We start from the raw sequence: 17,717 nt of genomic DNA, 5'->3' as shown, positions 1-17,717 counted from the left end.
AAAAAATAAATGGGAGAAGTCGTCTGATCTAACATCTTTGAAGAAAAAAAGACTCTTCAAAAGAAGTCTACTTATTTTAAACAATATCAAAATAGATGTTTGTGGACAGTTGTGTATAAGTTTAAAAAATCATTATAACATATTCTATTGAATAAGGCAACACAAACAGAAAAATAGACCCAATCAAATCATATAAATTTTATTGATCCTAATAACTGATTCCAATAACAAGTACAGAAAAAGATACCTAAATTTTATATTTAAAAAGTTATTTTTTTCCCAGCACTCTGGGAGGCCGAGATGGACGGATCACATGGTCAGGAGATCGAGACTATCCTGGCTAACATGGTGAAACCCCGTCTCTACTAAAAATACAAAAAAATTAGCCAGACGTGGTGGTGGGTGCCTGTAGTCCCAGCTATTCAGGAGGCTGAGGTAGGAGAATGGCGTGAACCTGGGAGGTGGAGCTTGCAGTGAGCTGAGACTGTGCCACTGCACTCCAGCCTGGGCGACAGAGGGAGACTCCATTTCAAAATAAATAAATAAATAAATAAATAAATAAATAAATAAATAAAGTTATTTTTAAAAAGTCTTAGTAAAAACAATATATCACTTTTCATATAATAAAATGGAAATTTAAACAAATAATTCACAACCAGAGTAATGATTCTGTAAATTAAACATTTAAATCTTCATAATCTTTTCCACTCTCCTGTTTTGTATAAGCCCAATTTCTGAAGCTACCTGGGTTTCAGCTTCTTTACCAAAACAAATTTTAGCATAACTTTTTTAGGACTCTGGAATACAACTTACTTTTACAATATTTCAAAATAAAGGCTTCTAAAGAAATCGTTGCCATAGATGAAAGAAGTGCATTTTGTAAAAATAGTAGTTAATGTTTTCTGTTAAATCAAGCTTAAGTTAAATTAAAAGCAAAGTTAAAAGGTTCATTAACTTTGGCCATTAGAAGAATCGGCTAATTATTTCAGGAATATAATATATAGTAATTAAACAACTACTAAGTGAAATCATAGAGCACTCTACGTCAACCACTTCTCATACAAAGAAAATAGTAACCTAAGTAACTTTCGGGCTCTTTTTTTTTTTTTTTTCTTGAGATGGTGTCTCACTCTGTCACCCAGACTGGAGTGCAGTGACACCATCTCGGCTCACTGCAACCTCTGCCTACCAGGTTCAAGCAATTCTTCTGCCTCAGCCTCCAGAGTGGCTGGGACTACAGGCGCCCACCACCACGCCTGGCTAATTTTTTTGTATTTTTAGTAGAGACAAGGTTTCACCACATTGGTCAGGCTGGTCTCAAACTCGTGACCTCAAATGATCTGCCCACCTTGTCCTCCCAAAGTGCTGGGATTACAGGCGTAAGCCACCGCACCTGGCCAACTTTTAAGCTTTCAACACTTTCTTTTATCAGCACCAACATAATATTTAAGGTGACATTTTATCCTCCTTGCAACTTCAACATATGCTGTTCAACAAATACCTGTATGATGAGTAAGTGTTTAATAAATAATATCACATTACTGATATTCAATACAAATTAGACGTTATAAATCATATATATATATATATATATATCTGTGATAAAATGACAGTGGAAGTAAAATAACTGTATATTTCATGTAAAAATTTAGACATACATTCCATAGTATTCTGAGCAGGAAAATTATTTTTGCACAATTATAACTTGTTTCACAATCCATAATGTTGCTTCAAACTAATGCTTTGGACCAAAATGGAATTATGTCTTTAAAAAACTCTAGTGCATTTAGTAATAGTTAAGACAATCTATACCTTGATTACCATATGTGCCCACTCTGAACTTTAAAAAGAAGGAATAGCAATTTTATAGTACTCTGATAAAGAAGCATTTGGACCTTTGGGGAAAGAGTTAATGAATTATAGGTCTGAAACAAGGTTTCATGGATTCACTGTGAACTTTCATTCTAATAGTTAAAGTAGATGTCTATCAAATTGCTTATGAGGACAAATTTATGGAAAATAACCAAGAGTAAAGCTTTGTTCTTATTAAGAAACATGAATATGTATGTAATTTTAGCCAGACTAAATTAACCCAAAAATGAATAAAAAAAAGGACAATAATTGTTGTCACAAGAGAAGACTTGTCTCCCTTCCCCCTCTTAGAAAAGCATTTATGTTCAGAATTTTTAAAAAATTCACATTTTAAAATAAAACCATTTGGAAAGAAACAAAAGGAGAAGAATCTGCAAGGAAAGCATTAAGGAGTATGAAGTATGCATAGTTCACCTCCTTAGTAATAAACCTTCTTAAAACAGAGTGAGCCTGCAGTCTAAATACAGTGCTTGATATAAACATAAGACATGAAACTTAGAGTTCATGCAAGCAGTGTGCTATTGCTGAAGTGTGTCCATTTCCTAAGCATGACTATTTAGAAAGGTTACATTGAGCCATTAATCCTAATTTTACATTAAACATCTTGTGAAACTGCATATGCTCTGAACAGAGTAAGATCCTATTTTAGCAGCAACAGTATAAATAGGAAACAAATATAAAATGTACCATAGATAGTCCTGTGAATTATTCTATATCTTTGTGGGTATGGTACATTAACATGTATTCTCCCTGGTGGATGGTCAACCAATGATGTGAACCAATATCAATAAATAAGTGAAGTATACCTGTGACTTCACCTTTATTTTCAATCTAATGATTTAACTTGATGAATGTCCATTGATCATTAGGGATTTCCTATATGAAATTGGTACTATTTGAGTTTAGCAAACTTACAAATTATATTGCTATTATGTCTCTTGTCCCTTTGGGCTACTGATTCTTTGGCAATCTTTTGATTTGCAAAGATCTGAGGGTTAGGAGCTACTACAACAAGCAACAACAACAAAGCCAAGGCAATCTGGACCGTTTTTATTAACAAATTTAACTCTGGCATTATCAAACACAAAATAGAAAGAAATAACTATAATTTTACAGCCTTTACGTTGTAGATATTTCAAATATACTAGTCATCACCATTTCAAAGACTTTGGAATAAAATCAGTTATTACAACCAAGCGATTCGTTAACATTTACAAGGCATTTTCATAGATCATCTTATTTAATTCTTACAATTCTGTGCTATAAGTATAGGATTACCATCTCTGCTTTACAGGCTCAGAGAAGTTAAGCAATTCACAATTAATACTGTGCACCTGTTTTTCTAATTCCAAGTCCTCTTTAAAGAGCATCTATACTATCATATTGATATCACCATTTTCCAAAACTCTAAACAAATTTTTTAATAAGAAGAAATAGAAAAAGAAGGGAAAAAAGGAAAGTAAATAATTGATCCATTGATTCTCCCCACCCCCAAAACAAGCGCTTTGGGAATTTATTGGGTCCTTCTCTGAGGACTTTCAGTCAATAGGAACAAAGTGAAAGGCAAGAAAGCATAAGCCACTAAGTGCGTATCATTAATATTCATGACTGAAGGTGTAAGGAAAAAGAAAATGAAGTCAAAGCAAATGCCAAAACTCAGATTTTAAAGGAAAGAAAAACAGTGCACCTGACCAAAATGGAAAAACTGGAAGACGGAACCAGTTTCTAAAGAAAGATAAGAAGTACGGTTTTATACTTGAGATGACTTTGGGAAATCCAAGATGTGTCACACAGAACTCAAAACTGAAATTCAGGTAAGAATGCAGGACTAGTGTTGTAAACTTGAGCCACCAACATAGATATATGAAAATATAAGTGCAAATTTGCTTTGCCGGATGTAGAACAAGATCATCCGACCCACATGTGGGCCGCATGTGGGCTACATGTGGCTGAGGATGGCTTTGAATGTGGCCCAATGCAAATTCACAAACTTTCTAAAAGATTATGAGATTATTTTTGTGATTATTACCTTTTTAGCTCGTTAGCTATCGTTAGTGTTAGTGCGTTTTATATGTGGTCCAAGACAATTCTTCTTCTGATGTGACCCAGGAAAGCCAAAAGATTGGATACCCTTGATGTAGAATGAAAAGACTAGGATTAATCTTGGAAACCAGTCATAAATATGGAGGAGAAGCAATAAGTGTAACCAGAGAAGGAAACTAAGAAAAGGTAATTTTTAAAGTAGGATGGAGAAAATTGGTGACTACTGTACCATCCAAACTAAGGGAAGAGAAACCATTAAGAAGCAAGATTCAAATCCCAGCACTTTGGGAGGCCAAGGCAGGTGGATCATTTGAGGTCAGGAGTTCGAGACCAGTCTGGCCAACATGGTGAAACCCCATCTCCACTAAAAGCACAAAAATTAGTTGGGCATGGTGGTGTGCACCTGTACTCCCAGCCACTTGGGAGGCCGAGGCAGGAGAATTGCTTGAACCTGGGAGGCAGAAGTTGCAGTGAGACGAGGTCATGCCACTGTACTCCACCCTGGGCAACAGGGTGAAACTCTGTCTCAAAAAAAAAAGGTGAGGTTCATAGAAATTTAGCCCCCAAAATAGAATAAAATTGAAAAAAATATATATAACATCAATTTAATGAAAACATGGTGATATTACTGCAAGGTAATAAAACTTAAAAGTGAGTATCTTAAAAATAGTATAAATGCATATTCTCCAAGATAGTCCTTTTTCAATCAATCCTGATGAAAATATATTCAATATCACAGATACTTATCTATGCCAAAACCCTCTAGCAGTAATGATTGTTGATTATTAATATGACTAATATATAATAATTCATCACATCCTAATTAAACTAGAAAATGTTAGTAGTCTAGTATCTTCTAGAAAAACCACAAAGCTACGTACTTCCAACAGTTCTAAGATTCATGGTATGGAACTGGATTAGTTTTGGTATTGTTGTTGTTAAATTCCAGAAAAAATATCTCTCATACGAGATACCACTCTAGAGTGCTTTACATTGAATGTTATGAACTTAAACTGTACAATCAACACTGATTTATGTAATAATATCACATACATTAAAAATAGACAAAAGAATTTGGATGAATACATTTTTTAAAAAGTCCAAACTGGCTTCTTCCCTCTCTGTCTGGAATTTAAGAAATAAGAAGTCTACTGAAATCTTACACCCTGAAAAATTGTTTCAGTTACAAAGGACTTTAATATGCTTTCTGTGCTAAAGATTTAGTTACAGAATTTTGGAGAAAATGAAGGCAGAAGGCAATAGAATTGGTTCTATGGGTGAAAACCAAAAAGACTGAGTATTATACAGTAATTTCAAGTCTTTAGACAGTATTGTCTGATACATCATTAGAGAGTATAGAAGAAATGTCATTAACTACAAATCTATTTTTTTTTTTTTATACAAGAGAGTATAAGCCACAAGACAGTATCTCAATTAGACTCCAATTTAATAACTAAAGAAGGGGATGATAACATAAGTTCCTTTTTCTGTTTCCTAAAGGTTACACTTTGTTGGCACACAACTTTCTAAGCTTAAGCTTTACCGACACATGACCACAACCCTGTGATAAGGTGATGTTCCATTTATACAAACAAACAACAACTGTGGTATCATAGGAAGATACTTGGTCTCTGTCCCTCGTTTCTGGTACAGTGCTCCTAATGCCCTTGACATTTCCTGAGTGTAAAGGGTGAGGAGAACCTCTTTTTTTCTAATAAATTGACTCCTGGCAGGCCCCCAGATAGCTTCAGAATTGGGGCTGGTCACCAAAAATACCAAGTCTTGATTAAAAACTTAGAACTTTTAGCCACATTCCTATCAGTCTCCAAAGAGAAGAGAGGGACTGAAGACTGAGTTCTGTCACTGATGACCATGATTTAATCCTTTATGCCTACATAATGGAAACTTTGTCACACCACCTAACAGATGGAGCTCGAAGAACTTCTAGGCTGGTGAACACATCAATGTGCTGGGAAGGTGGTGTCCCAGAGAGAGCATGGAAGCTCTGTGCCCCTCCCAGTCAGGCTTATGGGACTGAGCTCTTTACACGTGTGATCTGTTGCTAATAGCATTGTAGATAGCATCTGAATTTAATTGAAGTACTAGATACCCAGTCAGTGTCTAGTGAATCAGAGAACTGTTTGTTGGTGTTGGAAAACGTTCAAACACAGTAACAATAGTATCTAGATCTTGGTTTCTTAATATCATTTTATACCACAAATAAATAAAGCTCCTGGGAGACATGGCTGACACTGCGGTTGTGGCATGGAACATACAAAACCAACCTGGAGCATCTTTTTGTGCCAGAAAAGTAAGAAGATGAACCAAGAGTTACGGGGATGTGTCAATAAGTCACAAGAAGGCAGCTTGAAGGGGTTCTCTCTGGAAAAATCTGGGACAATTTGAGGATCAAAATAAATAATGATAGCAATGGATTATAACTCACTGAATAAAATGGGAATCCATGGGTCTACGCTGACGTAAATAAATAAATGAATAAGCTGATGGGGAATGGAATAATTACATAGTCTCGATGTATCACACCACAAAATTCTTATTACTTTCCAAGGGGAAAAGAGCAACTTTATAGTGGAAAAGCCGGGTAGATACCCCCAATAAAGTGACCAAGATAATGTCATCAGTAATGAGACAAAGGGCAATTTGTGCCATCTGATATAATGCGATGAGATCACTGCATCACTTCTGTGATATTCCTGCCAAAGACGCATAACCTGAATCTAATCATGAAGAAATACCATAATAGCCTAAATTAAGGAACACTCTACAAAATAACTGGCCTGCAGTCTTCAAAATTGCTAGTTATGAAAGTCAGGGAAAGAATGTCGATTTAATTAGAAACTCATATTTTGTTTCAAAGAAATTAAACTGGTCTTAGAGTTTCCAGTAATCCTTTGAATATCTTTATTTTTACTTCCTTCCACGTGGCTCACACTCTCTTTTCTTTTATTCTCTCCTTTTTCCATAGTTTTTCCTTTTCTGCAGACTCCAAAAAGTTACTGTTGCCTGGAAGTAATATTACCAAAACGCTCATTTTACCTCCAGTGGATCTTGATTTTCTTTTTCCACAACCCTTATATTTGTCATTCATTTTAATGGCACTGGCATTGCTACAATTTCAGGATGGTGCTATAATCTATCACCTTTTTTTTTTTTTTTTTTTTTTTTTGAGACAGAGTCTCACTGTCACCCAGGCTGGTGTGCAGTGGCACGATCTTGGCTCACTGCAACCTCCACTTCCCAGGTTCAAGTGATTCTCCTGCCTCAGCCTCCCAAGTAGCTCGGATTACAGGCATGCGCCGCCCCGGCCAGCTAATTTTGTATTTTTAGTAGAGATGGTGCTTCTCCATGTTGGCCTGGCTGCAAACTCCTGACCTCAGGTGATCCACCCACCTCTGCCTCCCAAAGTGCTGGTATTATAGGCGTGAGTCACCGTGCCTGGCCTGGTGCTACCGTCTTGGTATAATCTGGCAGAGGTAAAAATTCGAAGGAAATTTGTGTACTGTTTTTCAGGTTATGAAGCGCTTCACCTAGCTTACCTCATCTAATTCGCATATTTGTTGTATGAGGTAGGTATTACCAGGCTTCTCATTTTAAAAATGAGGAGGGTGAGGCAGATTCGATCCATTACAAGGTTTGTGAATTACAGTGAGTACTTCTAACATAAATACCACACAGCTGTCTTCCCTACATACAAGGGACTGTCTGCATTTCAGCATTATCAAAAGGAAGAAGAAATCTATCAGAGAAAGAACAGTCACGGAAATAAGTTGGTATTGTTCAGGTTGCTCAATGTGAATGAATAAGAATCACTATGCCATCTCAATTAACGAATGGATGACTGTCGTAATCTATCCTCTTTTCCATTGTTGCTTAGCTTTTTAACTAAAATGGACAGTCTTCTATTGTTAATTGTTTTCTTTTTAAAGAAGAGGGGAAAAAAAGAAAATGAATAAAATCAATTATAGTTGTTGGTGAATTCCATATATCTGAGGCACAACTTTACTGTTTTAATTAACTGGAAATACAGGCTCATTGTTTTAAAGACAATAAAAAGACAATTCAAACCCTGACATTGGGCCTTCCCCATAGCCCGACACCATCTTTTTTAAGTGGAACATCTAGGACAACTAGGCGAACCATGGCTTAGAAGATTAAATTCTGATAACAGCCAATTAGAAATAACTACCTGCATTTTGATTATTCCTCTAAAAATCCAACTCATTATAAGTCCACTGCTTTGTACACTTCTGTAAAGTTTGGACCATTGTCTAGTTTGAAGCAATCTGATAGAGTTGGCAAATGTGAAGTCAAAAGGAACTGCATATAAGTTAGAATGGATTCCCAGTTAATAATTCTAGGATTTATTCCATTCATACTTACCTTTTTTTTTTTTTTTTTTTTTTTTTGGAGTGCAGTGATACGATCATGGCTCATTGCAGCCTCTGCCTCCTGGGCTCACCCACCTCAGCCTCTCAAAAAACTGGGACCATGAGCACACAGCACCATGCCTAGCTAATTTTTGTTGTTGTTGTTGTTGTAGAGACAGGAGTCTTGTTGTGTTGCCCAGGCTAGTGTCAAACTTCTGGGCTCAGGAAATCCTCCTGCCTCAGCCTCTCAAAGTGCTGGGATTATAGGCATGAGCGAATTTTAATAGTATGAATTCTGAAACTCAAGAGAAACCTATTATAAGGTATCTTATTGGCATAAGGAAGCAATTGTGACTTCATATTTATGAGAGTTGAGGTCAAATTACTGGTTTGTCTCTTCTCAGATGTGTGCCCTTTATCTCTTTGGGTCTTAGCTTGCTCATATGTAAAATAGGGGTAAAAACACTGTGAATCTATGAGACCCATGATGTCTAAATGAGATGAGGTGTCACTGGTACAAAACATGTTCGTTATTATTAGCATTTACATTTGTATTACAAATAAAAATACTCTCACCTCTGGAAATGAATGTAATCTAGGGACAATAATATTATTTAAATTTCTTTGAATACTATTCCAAATTGGAATATTTTAAGGATAGCAAAATGCCTGAGAATATCTATTTGCTCAATATTGCCATCAGCCCTATTGCATGGCCAGGGATCTAATCTAGAGGGAAGACCTTAGGCAGACTGTCTTCTATCAACCCTACCTTTTAAAGTGGTCCTCTACCTCCACCTCATCAGCTAACCAGAGCACTCAGCATCCAGAACCAGCTAGTGAAATCTGAGCACTCAATTAAAAATAAAGTGAAGTGAAAAAAAAATGGTTTGAGTTTGAATCACAGCTCTATCGCTTTCTTGCTATGGGACCTTTGCATACATAGTTCATTGACACCACTATCACCTTCCTCCTCTCCTAAAGACTTAGGATTTAGAAAGACAGCATCACTAAATGGCACATTACGTGGCACACAGCAGACACTCAGTAAATGTTAATTATCTATGGCCTTCATTTCACTCCCTTCCAGGAGGATGCATGTAAGAAGAAAACAATTGCAATGCAAAGAAATTCATCTTTAGTGGTAGAACTTTGGGACTCAGTAGTACCTTGGTAGGGAAGATATTTTGAGGCCTGGAGTATTTCTAGCATCTGTCATATCACAAGAGGCAACCACTTCAACCATCCTGCAGAAAGTAGACTATGGCTAGAGGTGATGTTTCTATAAACTCCCCAAGGAAATATTCTGCAAGTACTTGTGTGAGAGCAGGAAATCTATCTCTTCTTCCTCTATGAAAGAAGACAGGGACTTTTTTTGTTCTAGACAAATGTTTGAAAATTTTAAAACCAGTATGATTAAAACTAAACATTATATAGCACATTTTAAAAATGTTTAATGATAGAAAACATAGTTCATTTTTTCAAAGTTGATATTATTACGTGAGAAGGCTTACTTAGGTTTAAAATTATCTAGTGCTCATGGCACTCAGTGCTCATCATGTTAAGAACTCAGGTTAGCTCCAAAATGACAGGGCATGATACATATAGAAGTAGGAAACTCCAACGTGGCACAGTTGCTATATTCTCGCAGAATCAATTATGATTGCATTTATTTATTTTTCCACTTGATAAAATATATTCTGGAAATGTATTGAGAAATATGCACCAAAAGAACCTGTTTAAATTATTTTAAACAATTAAATATCAAATAATTCAAAAAATAAACTGCTAGTATCAAATGTCAAATGCATAAAATGTCAATTTCTCGGAAAGGGTGCAGCACATTTCATTTCTATTATGCTTTTAGCACCTTTTCTCTATTTCTAGAGACAAATAAATTTTGAGGAAGCCTAATTAGCTGTCTATTCAAGTACAACTCAGTGAAAAAGCTAAGGGTATTCTTGGCTGTTTCCTCTCAACTTCTGATTCCTTAGAATGCTGAATTTATGCTTAAACTCCCTCAAAGACCCTGGGATCAACTGCCAATTTTATTTTCTACGATGCCGGATTATGAAAACAATTAAAGCATCAATAGCATTTTTTTTTCCACATAATTTTGGCAGAAAAACGATAGGACTTTAAGAATAAAACGCAGCAACAAGTTGGGTGTTTTTAGCAGTGTAGAAGAAAAGACAAGGGTTTATTGCCATGCTTCATATGCATGATTCTGATGCATGCTGCCCCAAAACCAATTCAAACAGCAGTCAGGGACTGCGGCAACTTCATTTACTCTGAAGAACATACGTTTCTTACATTGCTTCCAACTTGAACAAGTCCCATCCCTGGGGTCAACCGACTCACTGAGAAAGTCGAATGAGGAACAACATAAAACACGATCACTGCTCTAGTTTTCCCTAAATGCTCTAGGTAGCCGTCACTTTACCCTGTGTACACTGCATTCCATTACTGCCCAAAGTAATAAAGACTTCTGTCACCGTGAGAGCTTTTCATCTTCAGGGCTTCTTTCTCCTCTCCTGATAAGACTGCCAACTCCACTCTCTGTAAATGAGCTCATGTGAACACTTCATTTTCAGTGCGTGAAAACAAAAAGGGCCACTGCCCAGCTTCAGAGATGGAGGGGGTAGTGCTCTCTCTTCAAAGTCAGAGGAGGATGTTTGAAAGGGATTGAAACTGACCTAGGGAGCCTCCCTTGGAATAAGGAAGTTAAAGCTAAGCCATTATACTCCTCCGCTGGCTTCACTTTTATTCTACAATGTCTAAAGACCTGGGAGTGCAGGGAGGGAAAGTGGGAGGAGAACAGACCAGCTATCTCTAAACCAATTTCTGTTTGTGAACATTAAACATTTGCATTCACTTTGGCCAACACCACTAGCCAATATCAATGCTCCAAGTATATGTGAGATGAACGTTTCACATGGGGGACAGATGGCTAAACCATTACAATGCAGTCAATTTCGAAATAAGTGAATCCCAGCTTAGGCTTCCTCGTCCAAACAGTAACTAAATTTAATTTTTTTGCAATCAGTGGCATATGTTTGCATCTGTCTACAATATGACTTGGGCCAAATCTGATCTGGCCATGGCATCCTGAGTACTAAGGCTACAAAATTCCTAGTGTTAAATGTATTGCAAATACCAGAGGGGGACAGGTTAATTAATTAAAGATACATATTGGGTTTTTTTTTTTTTTTTTTGGCCCTTTGGAGATCTACCATGTTTGTGATAAAGGTAAGAAGTGCTGACCAACTACAGAATTTTCTGTTATCTTTTTTAAATATTTAAAATTTCCCCATCCAATAATAATAATAACAATAATAGTAATAAATGGAACACACCTTTACCCATATTTAATTGCCTATTACAGCTAAGAGAAATTGGTTTTACCTGTTGGCCTCATTATAGTCACCCAATTCAATTTATTCAAATGTGTACCAATGTGCTTATTATGCACCAGGCACTGTGCTAGGCATGGGACAATACCAGAGCATTCTTTCCAGGGCTCACAGTCACAGTCAGGCTGGTACACAGGAAAATAATTACAGCTATATAATGTTTGCATTTTAATAAAAGCATGGGCTAGACCCTAGAAGGAACATAAGAAAGAAAATTGAATTGTTTCTGGAGAGGTCGAAGAAGGAACTCAGGCATCACTGTGTTGAGCTGCCAAGGTGTCTATGTGCATGAAGAAGATGGCAGGATATTTCAGTCACAGAGAACAGCTGTGGCAGAAAAGCAAGTAAAAACAGCATTTGGAACTGTGTTTTCCAACATGTGTTATATAATTTAATTAAAATAAAATAAAATTTCAAATGCTGCTACTCAGGTACCCTGGCTGAATTTCAAACGCTTCCCAGTCACATGTTGTCAGTGGCTATCATATTGGACAGTGGAGTCATGGAACATTCCCATCACTGCAGAAAGTTCTATTGGACAGTGCTGATATGGAAATGTAGATTATTGATAACTGAGATGCTACAAAATGTGAAATGTATGAAGGGACTTGGTCCTGTAGATCTTGAGAAATCACTCAATGAAATGGAGATATCAGCTTATAATGCTTCTAGAGTCACTGATGAATTTAAGCAGTGACGTGGTGTGGATAAAAGACGACGACGGAAAATGAGTGACTTGATCATACTCGTATTTTAGAAAGAACTTCATTCAACCTACAGTGTGAAGGGTGACACACATATGTACATCCACATTCACATACAATATCCCACAATATAACTATCAACCCATATAGGCTTTTCCCTTCTTTATTGTTTCAGCGAGTAATAATAATAATAATTAACACTTATTAAATGTTTATTGTGGAACATATACCACCCTGAATACTTCATACATATTAACTTATCAAGATCAAGGAATGGAAGGGCATCTTCGAGATACATGTTGACTTCTAAAGACCAATATTTCAATTTAATCCTCCATTTATATTGTTTTATAGGACTAGAAATATAGAACTGTGAATAGAAACACAGTAGAAAAACATATAGACAGGTTGAATCGATGGTGTAATTCATCCTGCCAGCCAAATTTAAGCTCTAAGCAGGTTAGCTTAGAACCTGGTGGCTGAGTGGACTGTGGCTGCTACATGCATCTGCAAATGGATATGGCATTTGTGGGAGTCCCAAAAAAAATCTCTTGAACTGCATTAATGGGAACTTCTCTATATAGAATATTCAACAAAAATCCCTGAAAGACATTGTTCATATGGAACAACCCACCTTGTGAAACTGCGGGAAATGAAGAAATGGAGGCAACAATTAGAAGCAACAGTGAGCAGGGAATTCTCCAGTGACCTGCATCTTACTTAAATGGTGAATTGAGGTGGCTGAATGTCTGGCCAAATCTCAGCTTTTTTTGTTTTCTTGGGAAGGGTATTTTGCTCACCGTCCTAATCACTTAAAGTCATGCTGTGCTCCCACAGCAAGTCAGTGAAATATGTTTTCTTCTTTAATGGCTAAAACTTGATCCAGGTTTGGCTGGAGAAAAAAAAAAGAGGCTTGATATGGTCTGCGATCTGGGTTTGCTTCTAAGCTACTTGTATACCTCATCAGTTTCCCATAATTCACTGAGTCAATCAGTCAAAAAGAATTAATTTAATGACTACTGTGTGTAGAGAACAGCATATGGTATACAAAGACACAATTCTGACACTCAAAGCTTTTGAAATCTAGCTAAGCAAGAAGACATACCTATAGAAAGAAATATTAAATAATCAACATTTAAAATAATATGTTATAAATTGAATGCTTGAGTACAAGAGGGATCTGGGAATTTAGGTGAAGTCACGTGTATTGCACATGAAGTTAAAAAAGAAGATTATCTGAAGGAGATTGGTTGTAAATCAGATTGCAAAGTGTCAGAAAACAAAAAATATTATAGGTTTAGATATTCACAAGGGGTTCCAATAAACTTTTTCTGATTTATTTTATAATCAACCCACAATTAAAGATCTTGAAAATCTAAACAGAGACACAAGAGATAAACTATACCAAAACCAGTACTGGTTCACAAGTCATTTCAAAAGAAAGGGTAAAACCACATCAGAAACTATATGTCCTAACATCTCACAACAAGAACTTTACACAGTGTACTTTCCTTACAATTTCTTGAAACTTTACTATTTACAATTTCTAATATAATTAATGGGGTGTTTATAATGCTTAACGCTAAAAATCCTCTGATCTAATTTTGAAAATGAATTATTCCACTTAACAAGGAAAAAAAAATCTTTTCGATTTTTACCCAAGTGCTACAGTTCTCCAAGTATTCCATATTTTCAGCTATTATCCCTTTCTTACAAAGAGCCCACTTAATAATGTTCACTCTAACAACCTCATTTATTTTCCAGAAAATTAACTCAGTTTCAACCCTGATTAATGATTTCATCTAAATGAATCAAATTAAAAATTGAAAATTATATTTCAAAAGCCAAAGAAAAAAAAATTGACCATTTCCAGTTAACAAATGATCCTTTCAAATATTAAAAGATGACCATGAAGAGTGCGTGATAGTAATGAAATCTGGCTCGGGCCTGCTGCTTATCTGGAGTTCATGGAGGAGGAGAATTAACAGGGAAAAAAAAGAAAGAAAGAGAAGAAAAAGGTACCCTATGCATTTTTAACACTGAAATCCCTTGGGACACCAAAGTGACTTCCACTTAGGCTTCGCCTATCATCAGTGTACCAAAATAATGTGAGCATTTCCCTGTTAATTAAAACTGGTTGGGCTGGAGATGCCCCTCAGCAGAAGGGGGATTAAAAAATCACACACACTAATAGCCCCTGTTAACAAAACCTAAACTGTGGAAGAATGCTTCATGCTATGATGTCTTCTCTATGAGCCGGAAGCCGTCCATGAGGAAAACAAGCAACTAATTAGGGAGAAACTTCTGGTCTGATACGTTATTTATAGATAGATAGACAGACAGACAGACAGACAGATAGAGAGATAGATAGATAGATAGATAGATAGATAGATAGATAGATAGATAGATAGATAATTTTTTAATCCATTTTGGCCAGGGGTTGGGGAAGGGAGGGGTGAATAGGCAGAGCAGAGAGGATTTTTAGGGCATTGAAACCATTCTATGTAATATTATAATGGTAGATACATGTCATTATACATTTGTCAAAACCTACAGAATGTATAACACCAAGAGTGAACTTCAACATAAACTATGGACTTTGGGTATAATGACGTATCCATGTGGATTCATCAATTGTTAACAAATGTACCAGTCTACTGGCAAATGTTGATAATGAGGGAGGGTATGGACGAAGGTGGGGGGGGGTCAGGGGATATCTGGGAACTCTCTGTACTTTTTGCTCAATTCAGGTGAACCTAAAAGTGCTGGGTTTTTGTTTTGTTTTGTTTTTTAAGTTTTAAGTTCAGGGGTACATGTGCAGGTTTGTTACATGGGTAAAATTGTGTCATGTGGGTTTGTTGTGCAGATTATTTCATCACCCAGGTATTAAGCCCAGCACCCAGCAGTTATCTTAAAAATAAAGTCTTCAAAAAAAAAAAAAATCTCAAATAAATAAATAAATCCACTCGAGGTATATAGATGACTGCACTTATCTGAAGTCCTGTGAAAGAACTTTACAATTAGGGACCATGTCGTTTTCACCCTGATTTCCCGATGTAATTCCGTGTTTTGAAATGTACTCACATCAAGATTAAACAATGCAGAATGACCGGCCTCACAGCGGGTCACAGAACACAACTGCGGTGCTCTGGTTGGACGCAGGCTGCATACTGTTTCCCGGACACATTTATTCAGCCCAATCTTTCCCGTCTGAAGACAGACTGTTAAAGATAAAATAGTATCTCAAATTACCAGGGAGAAAGAGCTGCTTCGGCGTTCCTCCCCGGTTCTCTGCCTGGATTGGGCTCCCATAGGTTGCTGGTTGCTGGTTGCTGAGGCCCTGGCGGAGGCCTCGGAAGACCGGCAGCGCGGGAGGCAGCAGCGGGTGGGGGAGCAAGGCCGGCTCGGAGCGCGGGCTCCTGCCCACTGCCACCCGCAGGCTGCCCCGGGCTCCCGGGTGGGCGCCAGGCCAGGGGCTCTGCTCGCTCCATGGACAGCTGGGTGGAAAGGACGCCCCGTGAAGGACACCCGGCCGGCGGCCCGCGCGCACCGCTGGGTCTCCCGGGGGCTCCCTCCGCAGACTCCCAGGGACTTCCTCGGAGACACTGGGGAGGGCGCTGCGCGCGCCCGTAGCCGACGCCTGGCTTCAAACAGAAACCAAAGCCTTCCACCGCCGCGAAGGAGCGGGGTTCCGAGCATACTAGAGAGGAAAGCTGGAGGGAGGGCATCAGAGACACAAGTGCGGATAAGACTTAACACATTTCCTCAAGAGGATGCCTTCTCGCGAGTTGTCTTGGTTATGACCGAGAAAGAAGACTTCAAAGTGAATAAGCAAGGGGGTGCCCTTATTCAGGGCAGAAATGTGGCTTTGAGATTTACCTATTTGGTGCAAGTTGCATTCTTTTCAGTGGCGTATTTCCCAGGTCCCTTGCAAGAGCTGTTGGACCCATTCCCCTCTTGCCCACAAGGTAGAAGATTATTTCATTAATCACCACAACGGGAGGCAGATGTTACTTAAGAATTATAAGGGGAAATAAAGGCATAGATGAAGGGGCTTGCATCAAGTTCAAAAAAGAGTATTATGTTTATAACTTCTTAATTATAATTAGTTATTTGCCAGGCTTTCTATAATATACTTTGTAACATTCTGGAATTTTTAAAAAGTACCCTACTTATCTTTAAAAACCCTACAATTGATAAGGGATTTGGGAGCATTATGAAAATCCTCTCAATTAACAACAACAAAATGAAGACTTAAAATGGTTGAATGACTTGCCCAAGATCACACAGCTAGTAAATAAGCATTGGATAAAAATGTACGGAATGTCTGAGTAAATCCTAGCCTTTCTGTGTTCTGCTTAAATTCCTCAATTTTAAATATAGTTGTTATTTCACACACAGTTAAGGGTATCATTCCCATTAGCAAAGAAAGTGCCGTACTGAAGGCAGCTTTCAACATTTTCAGGGATTTTGTAGAAACACTAGGAGTAACTATGTTGTACATGGTTACTTTTCCATTACATTTACTAGAGGAGGCTAAATGGTCACACACCCTCACTTGCCATGAGCCTGAAAGACTTTGTGACTGTGCTAGGTACATACATGTAATAAGCTTTTGATACAAAACATAATGCAAAAACTAAAATTTTGTTTGCGAAGGCAAGATTCATCAATACCAAGTGTAATCTGTTTCTTTACATTTTTCAAACAATAAGACTGGGATAAGAAAATCAGAACTAGGGCCAACTGTAACAGGTGCTAATAGAATTTTTCCATGAACTACTGTGTCAGTTTAATCCCCAGCCTGACCTGGAACGCTTTGGCCATTTTAACACCAAGCTCCCTGGATTATCTATTCTGGGTTAAATGTTCCCAAGTGGATTGGTGATTTGTGCAGTGGAGAGAAGATCTGCAAGGATTATTCTAAAATTTCACAAGAACTTCCCTGACATACACTATATATTACTATGAACTATGCTTTCAAAAGAATGATTCAATGAATTGCATAGTCAAGCAATATCTTCACAGTGTAACTGAACACTGAAATGATTTTTCCACAAGCTCAAGGTTCAGAAAATAAATGCAAATTGACTAAATTAATTTAGTCTTTAATACTTGATCAATAATCTGACATTGTTTTCATTGTCTACATGAAGAAACTAAGACAAATAGTTTTTCAGCTGTATTATAACTTAGTGTTAAGCTACATCTGTACAACCCCATCTATATAGATGGAGAGACTCTTTTAATTCAATTGCTATAGGTAGCAAAATCTGATAATAGCGATCTTAAAGCGT

The 17,717-nt window shown here is 37.2% G+C and overlaps 1 protein-coding gene across 6 annotated transcripts in view; it reads right to left on the bottom strand.

Moving 5' to 3' along the window:
• The window catches only part of ESRRG (estrogen related receptor gamma), a 595,005-nt gene that overhangs the window by 82,730 nt on the left and 494,558 nt on the right, over window positions 1-17,717 (bottom strand). The window contains exon 1 of one of the 6 annotated variants that reach the window (XM_037986164.2): window positions 15,673-16,002. The exons of the other annotated variants lie outside the window; for them this stretch is intronic. The gene's annotated coding sequence lies outside the window, so the exon portion shown is untranslated. Of the gene's footprint in view, window positions 1-15,672; window positions 16,003-17,717 lie in introns of those variants that run through there. 6 annotated transcript variants of the gene reach the window in all.

The sequence above is a fragment of the Chlorocebus sabaeus genome, chromosome 25 (assembly GCF_047675955.1).
Source record: "Chlorocebus sabaeus isolate Y175 chromosome 25, mChlSab1.0.hap1, whole genome shotgun sequence".
Classification (NCBI taxonomy): Eukaryota; Metazoa; Chordata; class Mammalia; order Primates; family Cercopithecidae; genus Chlorocebus; species Chlorocebus sabaeus.
The sequence above is the reverse complement of the archived record's forward strand: the minus strand, read 5'-3'. Positions and strand labels throughout refer to the sequence as shown.